The sequence below is a fragment of the Sarcophilus harrisii genome, chromosome 3 (genome assembly GCF_902635505.1).
Source record: "Sarcophilus harrisii chromosome 3, mSarHar1.11, whole genome shotgun sequence".
Taxonomy (NCBI): Eukaryota; Metazoa; Chordata; class Mammalia; order Dasyuromorphia; family Dasyuridae; genus Sarcophilus; species Sarcophilus harrisii.
The window spans coordinates 400,230,183-400,244,563 of NC_045428.1; the positions used below are offsets into that span (position 1 = coordinate 400,230,183).

The 14,381-nt window shown below is 34.6% G+C and overlaps 1 pseudogene; it reads right to left on the reverse strand.

Annotated features, from left to right (window-relative positions):
• Positions 1–512: 512 nt before the first annotated feature.
• On the reverse strand, positions 513–2,362 carry LOC100933558 (annotated as a pseudogene).
• Positions 2,363–14,381: the final 12,019 nt, after the last annotated feature.

Sequence of the window (14,381 nt, forward strand, 5' to 3'; positions counted from 1 at the left end):
AGTTCTTTATAGAATTTCCCCAGTTCGTGTTTAGTAATGAGTGTTAGGATTATTATACTAATCTCTTTTTTTTTGGTAGGAAAAACCAGTTTTATAAATGAGATAGAACATTATAAACTCAAGAAAACTCATGGACAAAGAGGATAACTCCCACAACTAACCCCCGTCTCTACAAAAGAGTTTATATGGAATACTCATCCAGTCAAAATCAACCCTCTCTCTCCCTTGAAATTTGATCGAGGTTTTTCTGAAAAGACTTCTGGACTGCATATTGTCTTGTAATGTTCCAGAAGGCTCTGTCAATGATTAGATGATGGAATAATACCCCCAGAGTCTGTTCAAATAGCAGGGGAGAAAGGAATGGGGGAGAACCTAATCAAAACTTTGTCTTCTTTCTGTTCCTCTTCTTTCTCTTCTTCCTCCTCCTCCTCACCCCCTTGTAAATCATCCCAACCTCAAAAGTTTTCTCAGACTTTACCACCAAAACCCCCTTGGCTTTCTTTATCACCTCTTCAGCCACTGAAATCTCCATGACTACCACTGCCATGACTACTTCCCCAGCCTCCAAATACCCTGGATTTGGCCCAGTTCACAGCTACATTATTTCCACCAATCTCCAACACTTCCATGGCCTCTTGAAGTTTTAGGATCTTTTCAGTTGTTTTCCACAAAACTGAAGCTTTTAGATGTCCTGTGCTGGCACCAATGTGCCAGCTGTGGAATGAATCTTTCAATGTTTCTTCTATTGTATTTTCAGACAGACCTTTGTGAACAAAATTTTGTAGGACTGGCTCCTTGGTGGTGCACTAATTTGCCTTCTATATCTCTAATCTATTTCTATATTGTTTTTAAAAATTCAGAGTTTCTTTCATAGCTTCCACAAGTTCAATGAGTATGCACCTTTGGGTTAGCCTTGGTTGTTTTGTAGTAAGCTAATAGACACTACCTTTTCATTCACTTCCTGCAGATGTTCTACAGTAGTAGTACTCTGGGTTAGATTATTCAGCAACTATGTCTTTATCATGCCAACTTGTTATTATCACTCAAGGACTTATTCTTCCCACCTCTTGAATTGTCTGACTTTTCTCCCTTCTGTAATTCAAAATGAGAACCTGACTATCAATCTCAGTACCTTTTCTGCTTAAATTCAATAGAGGGTATTCCCTTGAGTATCTTGTCCTTGGTACAGACCAGTCTAACCTCAATAACAACTTCAAACACTTCCTTAACTTTTTTCTGAGTTACTTTGTAAGGCAGACTCTTGACAAAGAGTTTCCTTGCATCTTAATCTTTTTTGTTTTCTTTTAACTTTTTCCAGTTTCATTTCAAAATCAAGGACTTTGGAGCCATTGAGTTTCAGAAGTTTTTCCAAGTCTTTGGCTGGTTCAGATTCCAACAAGCAAACTTCCTGGTGGCACGAATGTGGTCATCCACAATTCTAAGGTCCTATTTTGCAAGGAAATTTATGATGCCAGTTTTTAGCTCAGTAGTGATTTTGTTGAAGTTCAGGTTACCAACATAAAGGTTGAAATTTGTAGATGTTTTAGTTTCCAATTTCTATTTCTTGACTTTGGAAACTTTCTGTTTGCACATTTCCTTTTCTCTCTTCCTTGGTGCTTTTTTGATGGGAACTTCTCCTCTCCTCTCCCTCCTCTTCCTCCTCCCCTTCCTTTTCATTTTTCTCCTCTTCCTCCTCTGATTCCATGATTTTCTCAGCTTTGCCAAGAGCAGATTTCATAGAAGCTTCCTTCCCTTCAGCAGGTGTGGTATCCATAGCTTCTTCAGTCTCATCTTTATCTTCATCACTATCCTCCTCAGTCTTGGTTGTCTGGAGCTGTTCTCATTTTGGGGGCTTTTTAGTGACTCAATTCTTCATTCTTTTTCACATTCCTCTTCTTCAGATTCACTGTCCTCTTTCTTGACATTCTTCCCATTTTTTGCTCCTTTTGTCCTGTGGGCAGGTGAGTGGAGCTGCTGGTTCAGCTAGAATGACACCTTTTTGCCTGCTCTGATAACAGCTTTGACTGGAGTAGACACTTTCTTGTCAGGAGTTTGGAGGCTTTCTCATTAGAAATAGTGACTTCTTTCTGCAAGTCTGGTAACAACAATACTTTTTAGGCTTTTTTTCTGATGTAGCCACAGCCTTCTTGCATTTCTTCTAAGGAACCACTCCTTCTCCACTGCTTTCTTCTTCATCTTCTGACATGTCCTCATGTGCATTGTCTTCTATGTCTTTTGGGGGAGGAGTAATTTTCTTTGGCTCACCTTGATTTTTAGCAGCCTTCCCAAGTTTCACCTGGGTAGTGACATATGACTCAGGGGGCAGAGGGTGCCAATCCACAGGCAGAGACTCAGACAACATCAGCAGCAGGGGAAAGCAGGAGGGAGGAGTTCATCTGAGAGCAGTCCTTTGCTGGAAAAAACTGAGAAGAAATGCTTTCTTGTAATTATCTTGATAATGGTGTATTTGCTCTCCCTAAGCACTTCAAAGTAATGTGACCAAGTGTCCTGTGAAATGATCTTTTTGTTTTCCTTTTGGCATCAAATGAATCCAGCTCTGCCAATTCCTTTTTTTTTTTTTTTTTTTTTTTTTTTTTTTTGCCACTTCAAGATAGACCCATGAGCTGTATTTTGTGTTTGTGTCTTAGTCGTGTTCTACTCTTTCCAGCACTGTTTAGGATTTTCTTAGCAAAGATACCAAACTTGTTTGTTATAACCTTCTCCAGCTCATTTTACAGATGAGGAAACTGAGGCAAACAGGGTTAAATGATTTGCCCAGAGTCACACATATAGTAAGTGTCTGGAATCACATTTAAACTCTGGTCTTCCTGATTCCAGGCCAGTGCTCTATTTACTGTGTTATCTAACTACCCTTTACCTCTATTTAAGAGAAGGAACTTTCACAAGTCTTCCTAGAAGTGGCAAATAAAGAAAGTTTACAGGTACAGGCACACATACATACAATATTTGTTTGTATATATATATGCACACATGCATATATAATGCCAATATAAAGGCATATATGCCTATATATACATATATAATTTATTTCTTCATATACTAGGTCATATTCTTGATTATTAGACAAAAAACACACTTGAAGAATAGTTAAATAAAATAAAATAATTAAATTAAGGTTTTCTAGACAATTTAAGAACTATATGATTCTGAGTGCTTCTGTCTTGTTTTCTACCACTTTGACAGCCAGGGTTTTCTGCACTATTTTTTATTTCTTAAGCCACAGTGACCAAAAAAAATTATCACCTAGTGATGATGTAATAAGCCTTTCCTTTGGTTGGTACTTAGACAGAAGATGCTATCTGTTAACAAGCCTGTAATTAAAGTCTTGTGTTTTGTTATCATAGCTTATGAAAATCTAGACTCAACTCTGTGATGAAACTTCATAGATGACAAAATGATGTATGTATCAAAATATATTTTTGTGTGGTGATTTCTTTTTGTAAAAATGCTTAATTTGTTCTATTTTGTTCTAAAATATCCCCAATCAACTTTTAGTTTAAGAGCATTTATGTTTATAGCAGCCTTTTTGTAGTGGCAAGGAACTGGAAACTGAGTGAATGCCCATAAGTTGGAAAATGGATAATAAGTTATGGTATATGAATGTTATGAAATATTGTTCTGTAAAAATAACCAGCAGGATGATTTCAGAGAGACCCAGAGAGACCTATATGAACTGATACTGAGTGAAGCGAGTAGAACTGAGAGAAAGAGCATTGTACACAGCAACAATAAGATTATGTGATGTTCAGTTCTGATCAACGTGACTCTCATCAACAACAAAATGATTCAGGCCAGTTCTAATAGACTTATGATGGAGAGAGCATCTGCATCCACAAAGAGGACTAATGTGGATCACAACATAATTTTTTCACCTTTTTTGTTGTTGTTTGCTTGTTTTTTGTTTTCTTTCTCATTTTTCCCCCTTTTTGACCTGATTTTTCTTGTGCAACATGACAATTGTGGAAATGTGTAGAAGAATTGCACATGCTTAACATGTAATGGATTACTTGCTGCCTAAGGAAGGGGATGAAGGAAAGGGAGGGAGAAAAATTGGAACAGAAGGTTTTGCAAGGGTGAATGTTGAAAACTATCTTTGCATATATTTTAAAAATAAAAAGCTATTATTTTTTAAAAGAGTGTTTATGTGACTAAAAACTTCCCTTTCTTTATGATGTATGTCAATATATTTCAAAGCCAAAAAATGGCCAAACTAGAATGGAAAATACTTCTGTAGAGTACGGACGCACCTATTTTTTTCTTCCTACAATTCCATCTCATGTTAAAATATCTGAAAGGGATAAAAATTAGAAAAAAAAATCCAGAAAATTTAAAAAGAATGACTTTGAGATTTTAGCCTTCAGGTAGGGACTAAAAATCACCTCATCATTGTTTTCTAAATGTTATATTCTCTTCAAATGAAGAATCTTTCTTAAAGACTCTGATTTTTCTGCATTATTTATTAAAATAAAATGAAGGGGAAGCCATCATTCAATTTTTCCAAATAATAAAGACGTGATTTCAGTTTATAATCAGGCAAGGTTTTGGTATTTTATGATAAAAGAAATAAAAGTTACTTCCTACTTTTTCTTTTAAAAGAGAGATAGATTCAGCTTTGAATATGGCTCATGGTGTCCCTCTTGACTCAGATGCCAATTAATAAGTGAAAAGCAACTAAAATGTGTGATTGAGTCATACCTCAGAGATAACTTCAGCTAGCTGAATATACCTACCTGGATAATGTTTCAGGAGTCTTTGGAGTTGAACCACACAACCTTCCCCAGAGCTCACTTTTAATAATTAGTTATTGATATTGAAGTTTATTTATTCTAAAAAGCTGAGCCCTTTCTTCTTTCTCTGAAGGAGGAACCTGAAGTATTTGGAACTAGCTTATATACAGTAAATTTCCTCCCAAGGCCAGAAAGAATATCATTGAATTAATATCTTTTTGGAAGTGCTAAGGAATAAAAAGGGGATTGGTTCATATAAATCAGGGAGTCTTTGCCTTTTTTGTCATGGACCCCTTTGATAATCCACTGACGCTTATGGACTTCACTTCTCAGAATAATGTTTATAAATGCATAAAACAAAATACATAAGCTTACAAAAAATCCAAATGTTAGTAAATATAAAGATTTTTTTTTTTCCTAAACAAGTTTTTGTACAGCCTGAAATCTATCTATAGACTCCTTGGGGAATGTATGGATCTTAGATTAAGAACCTGCCATACAGATGATCCATTGGGATCCTTTGCTTCTACTGGTACAGTGGTCATTCCAGCACCTCCCTTGGCCCTATCAAGTGATTTTGTTAATCCCTTGCATTTAAGATAAAAGATGAGGCTAAAAAGAATCTTCTTACACTTATTGGTTTCAGCAAAGCGGGACAGAAGGAAACAGAAAGGGTGGAGAAGGAAGAAATTTAAATGATTTATTTTTTAGTTTTTTTAAGGCTGCACATTCTATTTCCTCACCATATATCAATTAATAGCTTCAGTGACATAGAGCATAAAATACTGTTTTTTAGAGTCAAGAAGATTTGAGTTCACATTGTGTTACTAGTGGTATAACATTGGGCAAATTGTTTGACTTTCTTTGCCTTCAATTTCCTCATATCTAACATGAGGAGGTTGAACTAAATTTTTAAGGCTCTTTCAAGTTCTAAATCTGTCATCCCAGGTTAATTTATTTACTATATATATGTATATATATACAAATATATGTACATATATACATACATATATCCATCTATATACATACATACAACATATGTATTGCAGATAATTTTCTTTTAAAAACAATCTGAATTCAAATTCTACATCTGACTCCTAATAGTTGGGTGACCATGAGCAAGTCAGTTCAGCTCCCAGACCCTCAATTTCTTCCTCTATACAATGAGAATAATAATCTTTGTAATACCTATCTCATTGGACTATTGTGCAGCTAAGATGAGCAATGTAGGTAAACTGCTATATATAAAAGCTATTTAACCTCAAATATTCATAGTGGTTTATTGTATAAACTGAATTAATTGGTCAATTAATTTATTAAACCTATTAAGTTACAAGGCATCATGTTAAACACTAGGGATTTAACGAAAGGCAAAAACCAAACTCTGATCTCAAGGAGCTCACAGTCTATGAAAACAATTATGTATAAACAAGTCATACGTAGGATAAATTAAATAATCAGCAAAGAGAAGGCATTAGAATTTAGAGGGATTTAGAGAAGCTTCTAGTAGAAAATAAGATTTTATCTGGGACTTATAGAAAGCCAGGAGGGAGAAATAAGGGAGGAGAGCATTCCAGACATGAGGGACAGCCAGAGAAAATGTTGAGGGTGGACTGAAGTCAGGTAGAAGAGAACAGTGGAGGTATAAAAGGAGTGGAATATGAGAGAAAGGTTAGAAAAGGCTTCAAATGTCAAGCAGATGATTCTATATTTGATCTTGGAGATGATAGCAAGCCACTGAGGTTTATTGAGGATTTAAGATCACTTGGAAAACAGTGCAGGGTGGACTGGAATGGGGAGAGACTTGTGGTAGGTAGTCCTACCACTATATTATTAAAAACCCAGATGTGAAGAGAGGAGGGCCTGATTGACGATGGTGGTAGTTTCAGGGGAAAATGATTAGATTGCATCTGTAAGCTCTTTGAGGGCAAATTGTTTCACTTTGTCTTTATATCCATAGCACCTAACATAGTGCCTGGTATGTAGTGGGTACTTAATAATTGTTTGTTGATTGATTGACTGATTGACATATCAGGTTTTTTTCCTTCACTCTGTTTATTTACATGCCCATTTTAGCAATGTTCCCAGCCTTCAATTTTTTTTAATTGTCCCTACGACTAAAATGTCTGCATATAGTACAGGTTCTCCCTTGAGCTGATTCTATTATTATCTCTGAATCTATTTTCTGACCTAGGGTATCTTTCAATATAGCCTCCACAGCACATGTTTCTCTAACACTATCAAACTTTTGTGCATTGGTCTTTTAGAAATTTAAATATCTCCAAGTTATAATAATTTTCATTTAAAAACTTAATCTGTTCTCCATTATGTTGTCTAACTTTTTAAGGTCCATTCATAGCCCACTTCTGTCTGTATTGTTGTTTGTAACACCTTCCAATTTAGTATCATCTGCAATTTTCATTAACACACTATTTGCTCCCTCTTCCAGATCATTAATAAATGCTATTTCTGATGTATTAGATTTTGCGGTCGAATAAATTTAATTTGCTGTTCTAATTTCAATGCATGTTTTCTAAAGATACAATGTGGTTAAGAATGCTCTTAACATGGGCTTAAATCCATACCAAGTTTATAGCTATTTTACTATTATGCAATCCATTTGTGTTCTCTAATCAGCACTGTTGTAAGCTCCAGTGAAGCAATAATCTATTGATTTTCTCTGGCTTCTTTTTCAATACAGTCATCACCTAGGTTTTAAATGCACTGCAACAGTAGAGATAGAGCTATTGTTACCCACTAAGCCATAACCATTTATAAACAGGAAAATGAAGACTTTTTTTCTCAATAGATATTCTTCCACTGATTTAAGAAAAGTAGCCCACATTAACTAAATTGCATTATAACCACCATATCTGATTTCCTAATTTGTATTCTCTAATGTTCTAAATGTATTCTCTACTGTTCTAAAAAGAAAGAGAATCTAATCTGATTCTTAACTAGCAGGAGCAACCCTATCTTGCATAGGCTTCGATAATTAGGGTAAGAAACTTGCTCAATGTCTTCTAATGAATCTGAGGTAAACCTGAGACTACAATGTTCATTACATTACCACCTCAGACACCAGAGAATGATCTTTATTAAGTTATTACGTTCTGTGAAATATGACTTTATTTGAAGAGGTTACCCAGCATAATAGAATCTGGCTTTTGATATGTACTTTAGGGAAGTCGACTTTTAGCTCAGTGATTTTGTGAATTAATTCCCCAGTGTCTCCTAGTTGACCCTCTAAAACTATAAATTATGGATGAGTTACTAATCTGCATTAGTGAAGTGACTTTCCAAAAGGGAAGTTTCCTATCCCAGTGAAATTATAATTTTGCTCCTCCATCTCATTTCCCCTCCACACACACACAAAAAGAAAAAAACACTCAATAAACTTCTATTTAGTCTTTATTAGCTAGGTAGACCACTTTCTTGAGTTCAAATCCAGCCTCAGATACCAGCTGTGTGACCCTGGGCAAATCATAACCCTGTTTGCTTCATTTTCTTCATCTTTAAAATGAGCTGGAGAAGGAAACGGCAAACTACTTAAGTACCTTTGCTAAGAAAATGCCAAATGAGATCACTAGGAATTGGACATGATTGAACAATCCCAATGGCAAGATTTCATCTCTGATGAAGTGAAGATTCTAACCCATTATCTGCCTCTAAATACCTATTTCCATTTAGTGAAATTTTAAAACTATATACAATGTTTGTATACAATATAAAACAATATACAATACAATAAAAGCTATATACAATGTAGCAATTTTTTCATCCTTCTAGTTAATGTTTTCAGGAAAAATGTTTCTCTTTATTTTTTGGGTGTCAGGCAGAATTTGGTGGTAACTTTTTTTTTGGCTCAGTGAAGAGCATATCTTAGGAGCCAACAAAGCTCAGGCTGGGCAATAGACATAAGATGAAATACATTCTTCCCAAATCTTATTTAAAACATCAAAATTTAGCTCTGATAAGACTCCTGTTGATGAACTAATTGATTATATATTTCAAATGTAATCAATTTTATGTCCATTATTTTGTTACACTCCTCCCCAGGTCTAATCCTTCTTTCAGCAGAAGATTTGTATAGTTTATTGAGAAAATAGAGGATATTTGCTATGAGCTTTTTCTTCTTCACTTCCCTATATACTGAAACCCCTAGACTTCAGTCTATATTTTTCCCTAAGTGACCCCTCTATTCAACTAGGCTAACCCACTGACTTCAACCCTTCTTCGTATTTCCTCTTCTCTCCCCAAGAGTTTGTTTCAATGTTGTCCAGCCTCATCTCTCATCTTCATGCTTTTTATATATTCTGGCTCCATCTTTGCTGCCTACAAAAACATATTCCCATCCTAAAAATAGTAAAATAAAGTCTCTTAATAGAGCCTCTCATTCTTTTTAATTATATTTGCCTCTCTCTTCTCCCTTTTACAGTAGTTAGATGGTAAAATGAATAAAGTGCCAGGCTACTATTAAAAAAAAAAAAAAAAAAAAACCTGAGTTCAAATCCAGCCTTGGACATTAATTTTAGCTGTGTGAACAAATCATTTAAGTCAGCCAGATTCATACCTTTAGAATTGCTCTCACCATTATACAATTAGTTGCCAAATTTTATTGAGTTTAAAAAATAGAGCCTATCTCTTATCTCTATTCCTCTTTCTCCTACCACATAAGTCTTCACTACTTCAGGCACTTACCACTTTTTTTCTTGACTATTGAAATAGCCTCCTAATTTGTCTTCAGACATCATTTCTCTTCATTAAAATTTATTCTCCACGCTCCAGACCAAGAGTTCTAACCAAGTCATTTCCCAGATCTAGAAATTTCAATAGCTCCATTTTTTCTCTAGAATAAAATACCAAATCCAACTTTTGGCATTTAAAACCCTTCACAGACTTATTTTATATTGTTCTCCCTTAAGTGTTCTATGTTCTAATTTAATTGGCCTGTTTGGGTTCTCAGACAACACAGTCTGTCTCCTACCCCCATGCTTTAAAATGGACTTCTCTCTGTATCTGGAATGTGCCCCCTGCTCACTTCCCTCTCTGAGAAACCATAGCCTCCTTCTCATCTAAACTCAAATATCACTTCCTACATGAAGCCCAATGGTTCCTGCTCTCAAATTACCTTACATCTACTTGGTATATATTTGATTTAAAAAACTCCACAAAACTTTTTTTTTAATGATGCATTTATATTTTCCCATGTGTGAATATATATACATATGTATTGATATATATATATACACATATATACATATATATATACACATATATATATACATATATCTTTACACACATACATATATAAGCACCTGTACTATAAATCCCAAGATCTTTAACTACCTCCTGGATGTTTATTTTATAAATATGTAAAAATAAAAATAATATATATGTATTAACAGATATATACACATATGTGTATATACATGTATACATATACATGGTTGATTGGCCTTCATTCTTAAAGAGAACCAAAATGAAATCATGTTAGACTTAAGTTAGTGTATTGTAGCTGATCAGATAATATGAGCCCACAGTGCTTTGCCATAGATCAGACACAAATAGTCCCTATGAACATTTGGGCCGGACTCTCTAACTTTGCACATTTTGCATTTCTTCTGAGATAATTCAGTTCAGCTTTTCTCAGCAGATAGCATCTTCTCTGAGGAGGGCACATCATGCTGAGCAGTCCTGTGTCAATGACTCCCATGTCATAAAGTTAATTCTAAAGTTCTTAAGAGAGACCTTGAGAGTGTCCTTTGTACTGCTTTTTCTGACCACCTTGTGAGCACTTGCCCTATGTGAGTTCTCCATAAAATAAATTTTTGGCAAGTGTACATTTGGCATTTGAACAATGTGACCAGCCCAACAGAACTGTGCTCTCTGCAGTAGAGTTTGAATGCTTGGCAGTTTAGTTCCAGAAAGGACTTCACTCTCTGGTAACTTATCCTGTCAGGTGATCTTCAGAATCTTTCTAAGAAAGTTTTACACACACACACACACACACACACACACACACACACATACACACTCACATATACCCTCCCCCATAATATACATATATGTGTGTATATGTGTACATGTATATACATATGCTTATACACACACTCACATATATTCTTCCCAGAATATACATATATATGTGTGTATGTGTGTATGCATACATATATATATATATATATATATGTATCTACTAAGTGTCTATAGTCAGATTTGAATTCAAATGCTCAAAGGTTTTACCTTCACAGTTATATGTCACAAATATTTTCTTCAGGAGTTAAAAGGTGTTAGACATAACAATTATAAATAGCATCATAAAAATTAAATGGACTCTAACTGAAGAAATAGCAAGAAGCATTTATTAAGTACCTACTCTATATAAGTACATTTTTTCTATGATGGGAGCCAGTTTTCTCTTTATAATCAGATCAGTGCTCCATTAGAGCAAAGCTCCCAAAAAGGAAAAATTAATCCAAATTAGAAGAAAGTCTAATGATGAAAAGAAACTACTTTCAGTTACAACAGCTCCACCTTGAGCTATTTAAGAAAGTTGTTAACTCTGAAAAATAGGATCTAAGTATCAGTAAAGGTCTAACTGATCATCACCATTTCATGAAAAAGTCTAATTGATAAAAATCCATTACCATAACAAGAAAGTCTCAAGATCCTCAGCTAATAAACACAAGATCTTGCCAAGCAAAGAGACAAGAAAGTAAGGGGCAATGCCAGTTGAGAGTATAAGCTTCTCTGAAAATTTTGTTGAGAAATGTGAAACAGAAAAAGTTCACTTGAGGGGAAGACAATTTTGTGTGAAGTTTGGCCCTCTAGGACCCCTTCCAATTAGCTGGGCAGGGGCAGGAGATTGAATGATCTCTTTTAAACTCCTCAGATACCATGTCTTCCTGCAACAGGAGCCTAAAGAACCAGATAGACCCAAGAACTTCCCCTCTTCTGCCCTGGACCAAATACAGCAACAACAACCCAGATTCCCAGAGGCTCTGAAAGGTCCAACAGGAACAGGTGGTGGGGAACATTTCTCTCTCATTTCAGTCACCATTGCCAAGTTACCATGGGTCCCATCTAGTACAAACTTCATAAATATTTTTTTCCATTCTATTTGAAATTCTCCAACTGAACCAAAGGGGCAGCTAAGTGGTCCAGTAGATAGACAACTGGCCGTGGAATCAGGAAAACTCATGAGTTCAAATTTGGCTTCAGACACTTGCTAGCTGTGTGACTCTGGACAAGTCATTTAACCCTGTTTGCCTCAGTTCTCATCTGTAAAATGAGCTGAAGAAGGAACTGGCAAATCACTCTGATATCTTTGCCAAGAAAATCCCATATAGGGAAATGAAGAGCTGAACATGACTATAAAAATGAAGTACACAATGAAACTAGGCAAAACAAATCCCTCCTTTCTCTGACTCAGAAAGCAACTGTGCCAAAGATTAAAAGAGAGGAAAAAGAACAAGAGATTAAGAAAAAATCAGCAATTGTTGGAGAAGATGTAGGAAAATTGGAACACTAATGCATTGTGGTGGAGTTGTGAATTTACCCAACCATTCTGGAGAACAGTTTGGAATTATTTCAGAATTATTTTATTATTTTAGAAAATTTATTTTAGAAAACTGGGCATACCTTTTGATCTGGCAATACCACTATTAGGTCTGTATCCCAAAGAGATCATAAAACAGGGAAAAGGACCTATATGTACAAAAATAGAACAACTCTTTTTGGAGTGGCAAAAATTGTAAATTGTGAAAATGGTTGAATATCAATCAGGGATTGGTTGAACAAGTTAGAGTGTATGAATGTAATGGAATACTATTGTTCTATAAGAAATAATGACCTGGTGGATTTTAGAAAAACCTGGAAAGATTTACATGAACTGATGCTGAATGAAATAAGCCAAATCAGGAGAACATTGTATACAGTGACAGCATTATTATGTAATGATCAACTATGATAGACTTTGCTCTGTTTAGCAGTACAATGATTCAAGACAATTCCAAAAGGCTTGTTGGAAAATACCATTAACATTCAGAGAAAGAGGTATGGAATCTAAATGGAAATAGAAGTACACTATTTTTACTTGTTTTTTGTTTTTCCTTTCTTATGATTTTTCCCTTTTGCTCCAAGAATTCTTTCACAATGTGACTAATGTGGAAACATGCTTAATATGATAATACATATATAACCTATATCAGATTGCTTGTTGTCTTCGGGAGGGGGGGCAGGAAGCAAGAAGAAAAATTTGGAATTCAAAATCTTACAAAAGTAGATATTAAAAACTATCTTCACATTTAGTTGGAAAAACACTATTAAGTACAAAAAAAGAAAAAATATTTTTAGGGCAAGAACTATGTCTTTTAATCTTTGTCTATCATTTTATAGAACAATAATTAATAAATACTTGTTGAACTTTTAAAAAATCCACAAAAAGCTTTCTTTTGCCCTAAAAAAGAAGAAATCAGGAACTACAGTCTTCAAAACTTTCCTTCCCATATCTATATGAGATGGTCTGAAGAAAACATGAAAAGGGAAAAGATATTTTTGCAACTGATTTTTCAGAGAACATACCTTCACAGACACACAATTGAGTTAAAAATTTGTGGAATCCCAAAACTTGATATATTCATACATACACACATATATATTCACAATACATATATGTATATATGTTCTATTCCATTCACATATCAGAATTTGTTTAACTATTTCACAGTCTATAAGTATCTACTTTATCCCCAGTTTTTTGCTGTCTCATATGTGAAGCCTTTCTTGTTGCCAATGACCATTAACAACATTCTCAATTGTCTTCCACAATTATTGTTCACAGTTCTATCAACAATGTATTAGTGTGTCTGTCTTTCTGTATTCCTTCCAAGATTGACTATTTTTTTTCTTTGTCATCTTTGCCAATTTGATGGTTATGAGTTGAGACTTCCGGGTCATTTTTATTTGAAATATTCTTTCATGTAGTTATTAAAACTGTGTAATTCTTTTCAGAACTTGTTGTTCATAACTTTGGTCACTTTTCTATTGAGGATTGACTCTAAATATTATACTTTAGAAAATCTGTACATAGCCAAAGTTTGCTACTTCATGGAAAACTCTTTTTTCTTCTTCCTATATTGAAATGTTCTTGTTTTTTGGTGGTCCCAAAGTTCATAATAAAAGTCATTTTAAATATTCTCTTAATCATAGATTTGAAATGTACCCTCTCTCAGTTTCCTCTCTGCCCATTTCTCACAAATAATATGACTTTTATTTAGGTTTTTCTTTTATTCTGATGTCAAACTTTAATCTGATGTTTTGATATCCTCTATTGAAGTTTTTACTGTCATTTGAATAATCACAGTAAATAAGACCAGAGGATCAAATTTAACATAGAAGCTATTAATAAACCTCTGTAATTCCCCAAAATCTTTCACTCAAATTCAGAACATCATTACTGAATTCCTTGCACTCCTTATCAGAATTGTTCTCCTCATTCTTCCCAGTAAAATGCAGAGTTGTCTGCTTTTTGGTTTATTTGTTTTTTTTCGCCAACTGTAATATTTTTCCAGTGTTCAAAGGATTTCTAAGCCGATGCTACCCAAAAGAGTTTATAATGTTGCTTCAGGG